The following is a 15,027-nucleotide window of genomic DNA, read 5'->3' as shown; positions in this document are numbered from 1 at the left end:
GCGACATGAGGTATAAATACTTCTGCAGACAGGAATGCAAATGACAAAACAGTGGTTTCCTCCTCTGGAAAGTTCATTACATAGAGGGTAGACTGGGGGCCGTGGAAGGACAGGAAGGCAGTTGACCGTTGCCACCACGGGACTAGACACTGCAAAGCCACGGCCGTTGGCCTTCCCACCTTGGACATCTGGTCTGACCCTCAGTCACAGTGAGCTCAAGCAGGACTGGTCTTCCACAAAACTGTGTACAATGAGAGTTACATCCCTGAACCACGTGTCCTTGGGCTCCTCACTCAGGGACAAAGAAGCCATTTTTAAGGGCTCTTCCCAAAGGGACTGTAGGACACAGTGCTCACGTGCATGGGTAACAGTGCTTCATTCTGGAAAACACTGACTGAGCGCCTGTTACGAGCTCAACACTGGGAACATGCACCTTCGGGACCTCCCATCTACTCAGTACAGAGAAGGACTCAATGTGTCCTAGGAGTGGATCCCAGGACATCCAGGAAGTTTTCTGGAGAAGGTGACTATGGAGTCATGCCATGCAGACCAGAGGGAGACATGGGTCCAGGGCACTTTACTCTAGGCTCACCCACTGAATTGGTGGATGCCTTTTCTGTGACTTCTTTTCTGCTCTAAAGTCTGCCCTTGATATCCATTTCAACCTGACTGCACCTGAGCAGGAATTCTGGGCTCCTACCCTCCCTGGAGAACAGCCGCAAATAGTTCTCTAGGACGGGAACCGTGGACTGGTCTCACTTTGGCAGAACTCCGAGCCTCCCGCTCCGGAGAGTAGACTAAGCAAATCCGCAGGGGGCTTCTCATTCCCCTGCCTTGGCTGGCCAGCATTCCCCACCACCTCTGTGCCCCATAACCTCATTTGGGACTTACATATAAAGATTCTTATTAAAATAGCGACAAAATGTAAAGTGAAATATCAGAGACACAGAGGGAATAAGCCACAGATCTGAGAAAACAGCTGCATATGAAAGGATTAGGAAATAAATTAGAAGAAACTCAAAGGATTTAGAATCCATTTCAGGTGCACTAGAAGAAAATCCCTCCAGAACCAAGAGGATAGGTCCAAGTTAAAACCTAGGCAGGAACAGAGGCTCCCTCCTCTCCTGGCCGCCTCTCAGTGTTTTACCTCAAGGTTTATATTTTTTTTTCCACTTCTTAGCACTTTTGGGGATGATGCTTTTCAAAGTGGAGTCGGGACCACTGGCATCACTGGGTCCTGAGGGACCCGCAAGAACACAAGTTCTGGGTGCCCCACAATGCTTGGGCAGCTGGAAGTCCGAGAACCACGGAACCAGCTACTGTATCATTCTTAAGTAGTGGTGATATCCATGCTAAATCTTAGTTAAGCTGCAGTTTAAAATCTGAAGAAGACACTAGTGACTAAATTGGTTGTTTTAGAAGCTGTTAGATTCTAAAAGTGGTAAGAGTGCGGTCACGTTGTGACCAATTTTAAATAATGTAAGATTTACACAATGAAGCCAGGAAAACCTTTGCAATGCATACATCTGAACACATGGCTCCTCAGGTGAAACACTCTGGTGACTTCTCACTGCTCTTTTTTTTTTAAGATTTTTATTTATTTATTTGACAGACAGAGATTAGAAGCAGGCAGAGAGAGAGGGGGAAGCAGGCTCCCCGCAGAGCGGAGAGCCCGATGCAGGGCTCGATCCCAGGACCCTGGGATCATGACCTGAGCCAAAGGCAGAGGCTTTAACCTACTGAGCCACCCAGACGCCCCTCACTGCTCCTCTGATAAAAATCCAGACCCCTGATCCCAAGGAGCCTTCCTCTCCACTACTCCATTCCTGGCGAGCTCCCAGTCCCCAGCACTCTGCTCTTGGGTTCCTTCAACCCCCGCATCTGCTCGTCACATTCACTAGGCATCTGCAGGGACTCCTCGTTCCCCATGGAAGCCCACTCTCTTCCCAGCCCTCTCTGACTACATGAATCCCTTGCCGTAGGCTCTTCCAGCATCAGCACCTTTCTTCCCCAGTCCTGGGCCCAGCTTAAATGTCACATTCCTTCATGTGATCCTTTGATCATCGTACATTTCCCCCACAAGAACAACCCAAGAAAGCAGCAGTACGTCTGTCTGCTATTTTCATAGGAAGGGGACTCACCATTGTTTATGTGTCCCTTAGTACCCGCCCCCCGCCATGGTACCTAGCAGGTGCTCAATAAATATTTGCGGATGAACAAATAAATTTAAAAGTATTTTACTATGGTGAGTGCTATGAAGTGTGCAAACCTGGCGATTCACAGACCTGTACCCCTGGGGATAAAAATACATTATATGTTTATAAAAAATAAATAAATAAAGTATTTTAGAAAAATGCTGGAGGCAAAATCAGACCCACGGTAACCATCAAGCACACCCCGACGCGTCTCTTACAAGTTAAGGGCTCCAGTGTGTCTGGGACCCTAAAGACTGAAGTCCTGTGGTAGCTACCCTTCCCATGTATAGGACCCTCAGTACCTTCTTTGGCACTTTTCACTTCAAATGGATGACCCCAACTCTTCTTAATGCAATTTCTAGGGTCTGAAAGAAGAGTGAAACTCAATTTTATAACTGCCATTGTGCCATTTCTCTGGGCCTCGCATTGATCTGGTTACAATTACCCTAAAGCCTGTTCATTGTCTGAAAGATGTAGTCTGAAATCAAAACAAACCTGGAGCTTTGGCTTCTTTTACTCTTGTACCTCTTTCGGTGCCTTAACATCCTCAGCTCCCAGGGTCGGTTCTCAGACTGTTTCATGGCAATTTCACATGCCAGAATCGTTAGTAGCGTATTTCAAGACTGAAAATGGCCCTAAAGCAGTCTGCAGTAATCGCAACACAATTCTTAGGACAGTGGAAAGTGTCTCCTGGGAACATAAAGGAATCCACCACGACCGCCCTCTTCCCCCTGCCATCTTGCTGGCAGTCAGCCCTGGCTGAGGTAATGACCCTGACGGTGTGCTCTCACTGGCTCCTGAAGCAAAGCTCTCATGGCATGTTCTCCACCAAGCAGCACGGCCACTCAATACGAAGTCCCAACACGACAGGTTCAATGGAGGCAAAAACAAATTGACAAATGGAGGGGGACTCGGCTGCAGGAGAGTTGGCGTTAGGTGTGCTACAGAAAAGAGCATTCAGTTTGGATCTGCATGATGTTGGGCAGTCAGCCTCTCTGACAGATTTCCTCAACTGTAAAATGGGTACAGGGTAAGTTAATGGGTCTGAATCACTGTGAAACTGTTACATACCTTGGTCTGAATAGAATTCCCCAGTGATTTACTGTAAATCTGTATTTCACAGTAGAAATCTTGTTATGAGTCTTCAAACATTTCCCATCAGATCCCACATAAAGCTACACACCAAACCTAATACATAGTGTAGAGGTATCACTCTATAGCCAACAATCTAGCAGCTGAACGTTCCCTAGTTATCACCCTGCTTGGGAGAAGAGAGAGTGAGTGGAAATTTATTTTACACTGAAAGTAGTGTGCCATTTGTCACGTGTCGAACAAGATTTGCATATAGTGATTAGATGAGGGACTTTTCACAACTCTAGTAGTCGGGGGTGAGGGGGGAGATACACGTTTTCAAAACACAAGTTTAGAGCAGTTTCGATCTGCATAGTTCTCTTCCACACCCATACTTCACAGCAGTTTAACATCTGTACTGAGGTTGATTTTTTTTCCCCATCCACTCATGAAAGCCATTACCAAGTGACAGGTACATGAGCTACTGCTTAATGAGCTGGTGAGTCTGTGAGCTAGTGGCTGCCTTCCTGAAGGCACATAAAGCAGATAAGTCACCCAAAGAAACTGGCAATAGCCAGAAAGAATAAACAGAAATGGAAACAGGTGTCTTCTACTTCTACTTCCACAGGTGGCCATAAAATGAATTGTCCAGTCTGAGACACTTTGCAAAGGGTAAGTTGGTACGTGACATTATGCTGGGCCAACACAGCTATCATGGGTCTAACCCTCAGAACTGTAGTCATCCAACCTTAATTTTTCTGCTTTATCCCCAGAGTATTTGTTAATTGGTGTGATAGGCTCAGATCAAACAAGAAAGATTACTAACACTTTGCTACCACCCACCTGCCAGTGAAGATTAACAATCTCCCACTTCCTGGAATGCTTCAAATGATTCAGAAGGGGACATTTACCAAGTCTTATTGGAATGACTGAATTTCCTTAGTAGGCAACAGAATCACATGAAACCCAGTTCAACTGAATCAAATTCCTGTCAATGGCTCTTCCCCTGGTACTCCAGTAACTGGGGGTTTCTCACTGGTCTTCCTTCTACACTGGGCGAGTGCAAATAGCCCTGCCAAAAAGCTGGATTTAGGGAAAGGGAAAGAACCTTATTTTGCAACCTCCATTCTCTCTACACAAGGCAAAATAATAATAAAATAAAACAACAAAACCCCAGGTCGGTTCCAAGTGACTGGGAGATAGAGACCTATTTATAAGAACTTTTCTTCAGGACCTCAGGTTGCTAGCAGGATTCATTATGTCAGTTCTTTTAATTCACAATCGATTGTAATTTTCCCTGACCTGTATTTCAGCAGCCTACCTCTGAGGAAAAGTTACATAAATCAAACTAACAGTCTAGCAAAAATCCTAGGAGGAATTTCCTAGGCTACTTACAACTCATAAAGAAGATAAAATAATAAATGCATGTCTTTAAAGGATTTTAGCAAGATATTTGAATAAAAGATCTGAATAGGAACTATTGAATTAGTAATAATAACCTCAGCAAATCCAATGCACTGCTACTGGGGTATTCTACTTTAAGATCATCATTCCATCTAATGCCCTCAGCAGCTCCAAGAAGCAGGGACTTAGTTATCTCCATTTGAATGATAAGAAAACTAAGGGGCCCCTGCCTGGGTGGCTCAGATGATTAAGCTTCTGCCTTCGGCTCAGGTCATGATCTCCAGGTCCCGGGATCCAGGGCTATGTCGGGCTCCTTGGTCAACTGGGAGTCTGTTTCTCCCTCTGCCTCTCCACCTGCTTATACTCTCTCTCAAACGAATAAATAAAATCTTTAAAAAAGATAGAATGATAAGAAAACTGAGGCTGAGAATAATAATTAACTTTCACCAAGTCCGTCAGCAGGCAGAGTCCAAAAGATACTCGAACCCTCAACCAACAAGCATGTATATATTTAGCTTTAAACCTCAAAGACTCCTGCTTTTTCCCTTCTTCCCAAATCCAATCAGTCACCAAATCCTTCTTCTTTCATCGATGTCAACATCCTTTCTCTCTGACTTGCATCCATCCAGGGGGTCTCCAGAAGCTGTCTCCTTAAAGGAAATGGATGGTCCACTACTCAGACTAGCAGGTGGGGGCAGAGAGTTGCATTTACACAGCAAGCCCCCTGCTTTATTTACTTCTTCATTTGACCAAGATTGAGTGTTTTTTAGGGTAGGCCCAGAAGGAAGGAGCTGACAGCTTCCATCTCTCCTTGGCACCTCCTTCCTGCGTCACCCTCTAATCTACCTTCCCTGTTGCCCTGGGAGCTGGATTTCTCACTGACTTCCAATTACGTCTTTTCCTTCCCCAAAATCCTTTGTTTTTCCTTCCCACTCAGTGGATGCCCAGCGCCCCAAGGAGTTGACACGAGGCCTCTTCCAGACTTTCTCCTGACTGCTGTATTCCTTGGACATGTCATGTTGTTCTTCCTTTTAATACTCAGCTTTCCAGATCTTTCTCAAAGTCCCTTCATTGTGAACTTTCCTCTGCGATCTGCAAACAGTCTACATACATGTACATTTACCACCCTCCACTGTGAGTGTCTCTTAATGGGTCTGTCTCCCCATACTGCTCCCATGAAGTGGATCTTACATTGTGCAGGGAGTGCCCTGACTACAGAACGTAAAATGCAGTCAAAATGGTTGCTGAATGAATCATGTAAATAATGTATTGTGATAGATGCTGTCAGCCTAGCAATATTTCGGTTTGAACACATAGATGCATTTTAAGTGTAAGTCGTACATTTATTTGTTTAAGTATACTACAATAAATAAAACTTTATTGTGTTTCTCTTGAATAAACCCAGGCAAATATTTCCCAAAACTCTCAACTGAAGAAGAATGGATGGTAATTGACAAAACAGTCCTAAGGAGTTGAAGTCACTTTCTGGCAGTAGAGTAAGTCTAAAGATGATGGAAACATATTCATTTCTTGCTAAAGGTTTTGATTTAATGAGATTTGTAGTGACTTGCTATAAATGTGACACGCACTGGAGAAAATGGGATTTAGGAGCTGATATAATAAGTTTCTTTGCATTTAAAGACTTTTCAGTATTAGGAGAACTGCGTGGATGTGTGTGTGTGTGTGTGTGTGTGTGCGCGCGTGCATCTTTCTCTCTTGCACATACAGACACACATACTTACTAGCAAGTGTATGAAAGCATCAGTCTCCTTCCCCCAAATCTGAATTTTTGAGTACTCCGTCACTTCCCACAAAGTGGCCCAGTATTAGACTAACTAGGGCACGGGGTCCACTATAAAAATGCTATGAAAATGGTGAGGTGGGGCAAAGGGGGGGTGGTGGTCAGGAGTCAAGGAAAAAACCAGCCTTACTGAGTGCTATTGGAATTCACTCTTCACTCAGCCAAAAATACGCAATCTAACCAAAGTCCTTCCACTAGCTCTACCTCCCAAGCCACACGTCTTTTCAGGGCTATGGGCAAAGCAGCTGCGGCTCTGCATTTGGATTAAAGAGCCTGAAAACAGAAAAAAAAATTATTTTGAAATGCATTACGCTTCAAAATTAAGGGTAATTGTGTGTAGCAGCCTGGAAAATATAGCTCATCCAGCACTGCTCAACCACAGAAGCCCACAGCACCAAATGCTGGCTCTCTAAATGCAATTTCAAACTTTAAAAAAAAAAAAAAAAAAAGGCACAAAGGGCGGAAGGAAGGGCGGAGGGTTGCTATAGGGCTGTGACTTATAAGGAGGCTGATGCCTTAGGGAGTCAGAGCCGGTACCCGAGTGGCAGTATTTCCAGGTTGTTTAAGCCACTAGATGCTGCTCTGCACAATTACTGCAGCCAAACATCGAAGGTAAATAAAAGGTCGACAGATAATTACATAAGAAAATAAATGTGGCAAGATTAGGACAGAAATCTAATGGACAGAGGAGGAAAGGACTTCACAGAGAGACACACCTGAAAGGCTTTCCCCTGACCGGTTCAATGTCCAGGTCACACTAATGGAACAGCAGTATCTGTTACTATCCAACTAGCCCAGGGACATTGTATAAGCAAGGGAGGCGGCATTTCACCGTTAACTCATTCCCACGCAGACGCTTCCTTAACCTGGTGACAGAGGTCTCTGAATGAGCCAAACTGAGCCTCGTGAACTACCTCCCTCGTTTCGTTTGTCACATTCCCATTCTGTAGAGGGTATGGTTACTGCAGCAACCAGTGGCCAGGATTCTAGACCTTGTGTGGAAACTGAAACATAAAATCACTCGCTATAGGTCTCTCCAGCCAGGAAGAAACACACATGAAATTCGGCAAAACTGAGCTGGGTTAGGAAGACAATGGTAACACGGGAAGGAAGGAAACTCCAGATGGAAGGCGAAGATCTGGAGTAAATTAAAGACCATACAGGGGTGAGACCACCCATAGGAGAACGGACCACATTAGGGTCTGAGGAGTAAGCCGTAGAGAGAAAGCTGGGGCACTTCTTGTTGCTGTCAAGTCTAGCCTATCTGATAGCACATCTGTTCGTCTTAACTGATGCAAGAAAACAAAACAATGGCTCTCAACTCGGGGGTGAGCGTGGCCCTGGAGGGGACCACTGGCAACGTCTCGAGGCATTTTTGGTTGTCACAACTGGGTGTTGCTACTGGCATCTAGTAGGTAGAAGCCAAAAAAGCTGGTGTTTCCTACAATGCACTGGCCAGCGCCCTCAACACAGAATTATCCAGCCCCAAACGTCAAGAGCGCTGAGGTTGAGATTGCCTGAAATAAAGGGTCAACATAGAAGGGGCAATAGCCTGCAAGTAGAAAATGAACAGAAGCAATAGCCTCAGCATCAGCCCATGGGGAACCACCCCGGTTTAAAGACTCCAGTCTCTGGCCGCCTTGGTTGGTATTAATCTATGGGGCCGAAGAAAGAGCACAAGTTAAGACTCCGTTATATGTATTCCCTACTCTCTACTTGGTCCCTTCCCACCACCGACGGGTTCCAAGCTTTTGCTTTCACCATGACTCATCCACAGAGTGGGGAAAAAAGTGTTTGCTAAAGAATAAGTGTCTATTCTCCTTGGCAAACAGTGTTCTCATTTTTGATTAATGAATTCCATTCTGGCTTATATGCTTCAATATCATGAGCTTAGGTGGTGGGCATGCTGTCCCCACGAGAAAGATCCTCTAACCCTCTCAAGGCTAAGAAGTTTTGGCTGTGAGGGAGATATCCAAAGGGAGGCACCAATTCAGGCAAATTCGGCCTCCGTGGCAGAAGACACCTCCCTGGGAGCCATGGCAACCCAGGGCATTTCTACCAGCAGACAGGAGGGAAGGGCTTCCTGGATGCCCAGGAGCATAGCACAACACGGCAGGCCTGGCCTCAGACCAAGCGAGAGAACCAACAAGGGCAGAAAATAGCCAGAACCGGCATCACGGTGCCTGGGAAAGGAACGACAAGGGAAAAGAGACAGCAAAGCTGGGTGTAGGCTCAGATATACTCTCCAACAATCCCTGTGACATTGCAGTCCTCTAAGCCACATCTATAAAATGGGATAATAACACTCTACTGCCTGTTCTCCACCCTTTGCAAAGCCGCATTCCAGGAGGAAGGGTGTCAGCTGTGGAGGCAAGAAGGGAAATATCACTTGGATCCTGTGACTCCAAGATCTCTAGGGCAATGCTGGGTCAGGGCTTACTGGAACATGGCGCCCTCCAGCCACTGTCCACCACCCACCAGATACACCGCAGTCCTGGAGTCCAGCAAGTAGTAAACATTTTCTAACTGAGGAAAGTTCCGTCCCCTGAATTAACGTGAGAACTAAAATAGCCAAAACTACAGCCTCAATTCCTAAAATTGAGGTTCCAATAATAATCTTGCTCAGATTCTGGAAACCAGTGTTTGTGGGGGCCTAGAACACTGACTTGAGAATCGTCATCTCCTTCTATTTATACATGTGACTAATCTCTCCACTCAGCGCTACGCCAGGTTGTTGCTGTGGTTAATTCCGTTTGGTGAGCCAGCATTCCTTCTCCCACGCGGATTCCTCCTGGATACTTCACGGTTACTCCACCTTAGGCCGGTGACAGAACTCGGCTCAAACTGTACCTGCACTTATCCTGGGGAGGTGTGGAAAACACAGCTAACTTATTCCTGGATCCTATTCGGGCTTCAGCACAGGCTCTTATAAATAAGTTCTAACTGTTAACACTCAGACAACCTAAATCACCGGAACGGTGGCGGGGGGGAGGTGGGCAGGATAGCAAACTGCAATGTGTGCATGTAGGAGGCACTCAGGGGTGGCTTTTCCTGCACCTGATCGCCTGTTGCTAGGCCTCATGGGAGCCACACTCTGTCCCTCAGATGGCTGGTCTTCAACAGCCTTGTTTCAGCCAGAGCTCAAGTTCTTGTCCTTTCTCTTCTTTGGTTGGCCGGTCCCAAGCCCAAGTCACCTAAAATGTTTTATCTAACTATGTATCATGGCAGTGTGGCGGCCACTAGGAACCGTGACTACCGTCTTTGCAAAGGTCTGAAAGTAATTAAAATACGCACATGGGGAATACTGGGTGTCAACAATGAAAAGTTGAGCAGAGGCGAGTTCCCAAGACCTGGAAAGCTGAAAGACCTCCAAAGCTCAAAACTAAAACTTGGCCAGAAAAGAGTACATTCAGTCATTTTATTCTTGGTAAGAGTAAAGAGGAATTTCGAATGAATCTGCTGCCTCTCTGTATCGCTAAGTGACAAACACACCAGCTGGATTTCCAGTTGTGACAATGGGGCGGAATCACGACCACCACATCCTATCAGCAGCAGCATTTTATCAGTTAAGTCCAGGGCGGACCCCTTTACTGCATCTGCTCGAACATTTGTAAACTGCAGCTCTTGGAGGAGATTAAACCAAAAGCATTTTGTAAGGGGTTGGGAGCAGCTAAGTATTTCTTAAAGAATGGCCTTTTGAACCACGGTCATCAGCATCCCTGGCAAACTGGTTGAAAATGTAGATTCCTAGGGCCTCAAGAATTATTAAAACAGACTTTTTTTATATACCACATTAAGCAATACACTTGACATTAAGACTTAGTGTGTTTTAAAAAAATAATAATTTAGTGTCTGTTTTGTAAAACGCCCCAGTTGTCCATTGTACTTTCTTCCACTTCATGTTTTAAACTGCTGGTTTGGCCCTGATCAATTGATACTCAGATCTATACCGGGGGTTGCAAGCCTAAACTTCAAAAACCTGGACTAGTTGACAAGAAGGAAGCCAAAGTGGAGTTGTGTAATTAGCTGCAAACACTTGAGGCTTTGTGATGCAGAGAGCACTTATAATTCCCCACCTTTTCCCAATTCAACAGAATGAAAGTCGGAAAAACCAAACTACCCACTTGGATGGTTTCAGGCATTAAAGCGGTGGCAGGCTTCAGTTACAAACCTTCAGGGTAAGAGCTGTCTTAGATCAGGACAGGAAACGTCCTCCATAGGAATGATTAGCTCTAAACTGAACCTTCAGTGTTAAGAAAGATGATAAGGTAAGCAAAGTGTGCACTCAGTAGAGCCCCTTGGCATGGCCCCAGCCACATCCTCTCTGCAAGGACTTCAAAGCACTCCCTTCCTCCACCTCTCCCCACCCATTCACACTGAACACCCAAAGGGGGTAAATTACTTTAAAACACTTAAGTATTGTCCTATCTCCATACTGTAATTTCACAGATGCTTAGGGGCTTATAGAAGCCCCTCATCTGTTACCTCTCTTTGTTTTTCTAGTCCTAGATATTTCTCGTTTGTCTTCTCCCCTGCATCTGCCACCAAGTTTCTTTCTGCCTCCCTGTCCTTCCTCCCTTTATTACCCCTTCTCTCCCTCTGCCTCCACCTCCATTTTCTGGGAGGGCAGAGCAGGATACAGTGGCTATCTCTGACTTCACTCCAGGCACAGTAACGCCCTTCCTCCTAGAGGAGTATTTCTTTGGCTAAAGCAACACATGCTTTGAAAAGACTTTCTCCAAGGAGGAAGATAAAACAAACACCAGATCTGAAATGGTCATGCGTTATCAATAAGTCGTACTGATTTTCCACTCTCCCAAGGAACTGCCTCTTTCTTCCTTCAGGCTGAAGTTCTGAGTCAGCTCCAGCACAGGCGGTCTGCAAAAGGAGCAGCTGGGTATGGTGGGAAGGACAAAGAAAAAAACAAAAGCCTGTTACCTGGGTCCCCTTGCCACTGATGCTGCAGTATTTCCCTGGTATATTTTCCATAACAGGCATCTCTTATTCAGTCCATCAACAATTATTTACTGAGCACCTAGTCTGCTGGGAATCAGTCTAGGTGGACCTATACACAAGACAAGGTCCCTGCCCTCATGGAACTTCCATCCTAATGGGGGAAACAGACATAATCAAATAAACAAATGAATATATAATGCGAGGGGGTAATAAGTGCTAAGAGGGAAAACCGAGTTATTTAAGAGGTCCAGAGAGAGTTATTTAAGGGTTGCTATTTTACATGAGATAATCAGGAAAGGCTGCCTGTAGGCTGACAACTGGGCAGAGAACTGAAGTTGAGCAAGGCAGTGAGCCATCTGGACATGTGGGGAAAACTTCCTTGTGCAGAAGGAATAGCATGTGCAAAGGTCCTGGGGAGAGAAGCTGGAGAAAAGGAAGAATGTAGGTGGTTGGAATGGCTGCAATTAAAAGCAAGAGGGGTACCTGGGTAATTTAGTTTGTGAAGCATCTGACTGGTTTCAGCTGAGGTCCTGATCTCATGATTGTGGGATAGAGCCCCATGCACCCCACCCCCAGCTTAGTGGGGAGTCTATTTGAGATTCTCTCTCTCCCTCCCTCCTGCACTCCCTCTGTCTAAAATAAATAAATAAATCTTTTAAAAAATTAAAAGGCAGAAAGATAAGACATGGGAAAGGGGGTGGGCGTGGAGATACGACCATTAATAACACCACCCACCCTTTAGCACAATGCCTGCCTCTGAATTCCACCAGAACCAGACCTCCTGGGCCTACTTCACAACCTCCCCTTCCCTGATAACCTACTAAGCTTCCTCCCCAGTTCCATTCCCTCCTGACCCCATCCCCCTGCAGAGTTCCAACACTCCAGGTTATTCCCTCAATTTCCCAATTAGACAACCAGTCCATCTAATTTAAAAAAAAAAAAAAAATGAGTAATAAATGTAGTAGGAAAAAAGGCAACATTTAACTACAGCCCTCAAGAGAGAGGAAATGTACCATAGTAAAGAGCAGAGGTTCAGAAGGGCAACCATAAAAAAGAAGTCTGCCACATGACAGCAGGGGATCTGGGCTTCTGAGGTTCCGCAAACTGGGGGAGGAAAATCCCTGAAATAACCTTGGGAAGTAGGTATGGAGGTGAGAGATGAGAAACCATGACCAAGAGAGGCCCTTAATAATAGTTCCTGCCAGGCTTTTTAATGTAAAAGTGAACCTGAGTGGGGTTATGTACCTCTCCTTCCCAATGTTAACCCTCAAAGAGCTAATGCATAAACACAGATCATTAATTACTTTTAAAAACAAACAAACACATCCTAAATTCTTCCATTGCCCCACCTCCTCCACCCACTCGCAAGCGAGGGCAGCGCTAAACCAGGAGCCCACAGATTCTGCCCCCTGAGGCAGAAACCCTTGTCTTGGCTTCTCTGAAATCTTGAATACAAGGGATTTGGTCCGCCTCATTCATGGCCAGGGGTGTTAGCAGGCCCAGGGTGCGAAGCACAGGGTATCACAAAATATGCTCAGTGAGTCCCAGGAGCTGTCCAGAGCACCCCCCCCCCCACCACCACCACCCGGACCAGGTCACTGGGGGAGGCCAAGCCCTGCAGCTTTAGGTCAACGCAGGTCCGACCGCCAAAAACCTCTGCCCGGAGCTGCCAAGGAACTTCAAACGGCCCCCAAGCGGGAGAGGGTCTTTTGGCGGGAAGTCCCCAGGCCTGGAGCCCCTCGCGGTCGCGCTCTCGCTCTCTCTCGCTCTCTCTCTCTCTCTCTCACACACACACACACGCTCACACGCTCGCCGCCCTCGCGCGCGCCCGCGACACAACACGGACTTCCCAACCCCAAACACACGCGCGCACCCCCCGGGCCGGCTGACTTCTGTATTTCCTCTTCCTCGAAGCTACTCTTGCGATCTCCGCTGCAGCTCACAGCTCCGATTCCAGGACCCCCCGAGCTCCGCTGTCCCCTACTCAGAACGCGCGCCCGGTACCCCCCCCCCACCTTCCATGCCGGGATCTCCTACAGAAGCCCCCCTCCTCCGCCGTCATTCCCGGTCCCAGCGGGGGACCCCGGCTTGTCCCCAGGAGGCGGGCATTTACTGCCTCCCTCGCGAGTCCCAGCCGCCCCAACCGCCCCCTCGGCCCTCCATCCCTCTAGCCCCTCGCTGTCCCCTCCCCAGAGCGCGCCGGCCGAGGAATTCCCTCCCATCTGCCAGTGCCCGAGAAAAGCCAGAGTCCGAGCCGCCAGTCCCTTCTCCAGCGCAGCCTCTCGGGTCTCCAACCTCCAAATCCCACGCTCTCCGGTCCCCAGTCCCCCGGCGCCAGCAGCACTGTCTTCCCGCAGCCCCCACCAGCCAGCCCCAGCCAAATCCTCCCCGCGGGTTCCGGGGCCGGGGCCCTGCGCTCCAACCCCCGCGCCCGCTCCCTCCGCTCCCGCTCCCACTCCCACACCAGCCGCCCGGCTCTGCCCAGACTTCCCCAACTGCGAGCGCCCGGGAGCGCCCGCAGCCCTAGCCCCGCCGAGCGCCGCGGCCACCCCCGCTGCAGCCGCGGCGCCCCCGGGGAGGAAACAAAAGTGTCTCCGCGGCGCTCGGAGTCCCCCCACAAAGCAGGGCGCCTCCTCCCGTGCCCCAGCCCCAGCTCCCTCCCCGGCCGCGCTGAGGTCAGCGAGTCGGGGCGCGGCGCCAGCCCAGGAAACTTTACGAACCTGCCCGGGGTCGCAGGACAGCGGCGGTGGCGGCGAAGGCTCCCCGCGACCAGAGCTCTGGCGACCCGTGACCATTGAAGGGGGGCCAGAGGCTCTGTCCCCCAGCTCAGGGCCGCGGCGGTGTGGGTGGCTCTGCCTCTATCCCGTGCCCATCCTCGCCCGCGCACACGCACTTACACTGGGGATCCGCCGGCTGCTGCGCCGCCGGCTGCCGCTGCTCTCACTTCCTCTTCCTTCCTCCTGCTGGCCAGAGACACATTTTGCATCTGCAAGGCATCCCGAGATCTACCGCGAACTCTCCTCCCGAGCGGACGCTGCGGAGTGGCCGCCGCCGCCGCCCCCCGGCACCTGCGCCGGGACACGCGTGGTTGGCGCTTTCACCTCCCGCCCGCACCCCGGGGCCTGCCCACCGCACTTTGCCTGCGGGGGGTGGGGGAGGGTGCCCACGACTTTTTGAAGTCCCCCTACTTAAAAAGAAGGAAAATGTCAAACACCGTGCACGCCTCAGATCGGCTATAAATAATATGTGTGCGGAGCATGACTTCTCGGATGAGCTCACACGCGGCGCTTTGCAGGCACTAATTAACTCCGTCACCGTCATAGCGCCACCTCCGGGAGGCCGAGAGCGCGTGGCATCTTTTTATATGCTTTCATTTTTGGCAACTGGTTTGGAATTTGAGGGGAAACTTCGGTGGGTTGTTTTAAAGCTACTTTAAAGGGCTGCTGTGTTTGTTCTGACGCTTTGCCTCTACCCTTGAGCAGCGTAGCGAGAATAACAGAACCTTTGTTCCCTCTTACAGTTACCTGTGCATTTGCATGATTTATTTCTAACCAGTTAAACTAGGGGCTCCCTAACTTGGCATAACTTGGCATAAAGCAA

The 15,027-nt window shown here is 48.3% G+C and overlaps 1 protein-coding gene across 37 annotated transcripts in view; it reads right to left on the bottom strand.

Moving 5' to 3' along the window:
- ELMO1 (engulfment and cell motility 1) overlaps positions 1 to 14,751 on the bottom strand; it is a 521,082-nt gene extending 506,331 nt beyond the window's left edge. For 7 of the 37 annotated variants that reach the window (XM_082693126.1, XM_082693138.1, XM_082693141.1 and 4 more), the window contains exons 1-2: positions 14,148 to 14,385; positions 2,414 to 2,560 (exon numbers count right to left, since the gene is read on the bottom strand). The gene's annotated coding sequence lies outside the window, so the exon portion shown is untranslated. Of the gene's footprint in view, positions 1 to 2,413; positions 2,561 to 5,111; positions 5,321 to 14,147 lie in introns of all 37 variants that reach the window. The other 30 variants (XM_082693142.1, XM_082693113.1, XM_082693129.1 and 27 more) reach the window with 24 other exon arrangements.
- Between the last annotated feature and the right edge of the window lie 276 nt (positions 14,752 to 15,027).

The sequence above is a fragment of the Mustela nivalis genome (genome assembly GCF_964662115.1).
Source record: "Mustela nivalis genome assembly, chromosome: 12".
In the NCBI taxonomy this organism is placed as follows: domain Eukaryota; kingdom Metazoa; phylum Chordata; class Mammalia; order Carnivora; family Mustelidae; genus Mustela; species Mustela nivalis.
The sequence above is the reverse complement of the archived record's forward strand: the minus strand, read 5'-3'. Positions and strand labels throughout refer to the sequence as shown.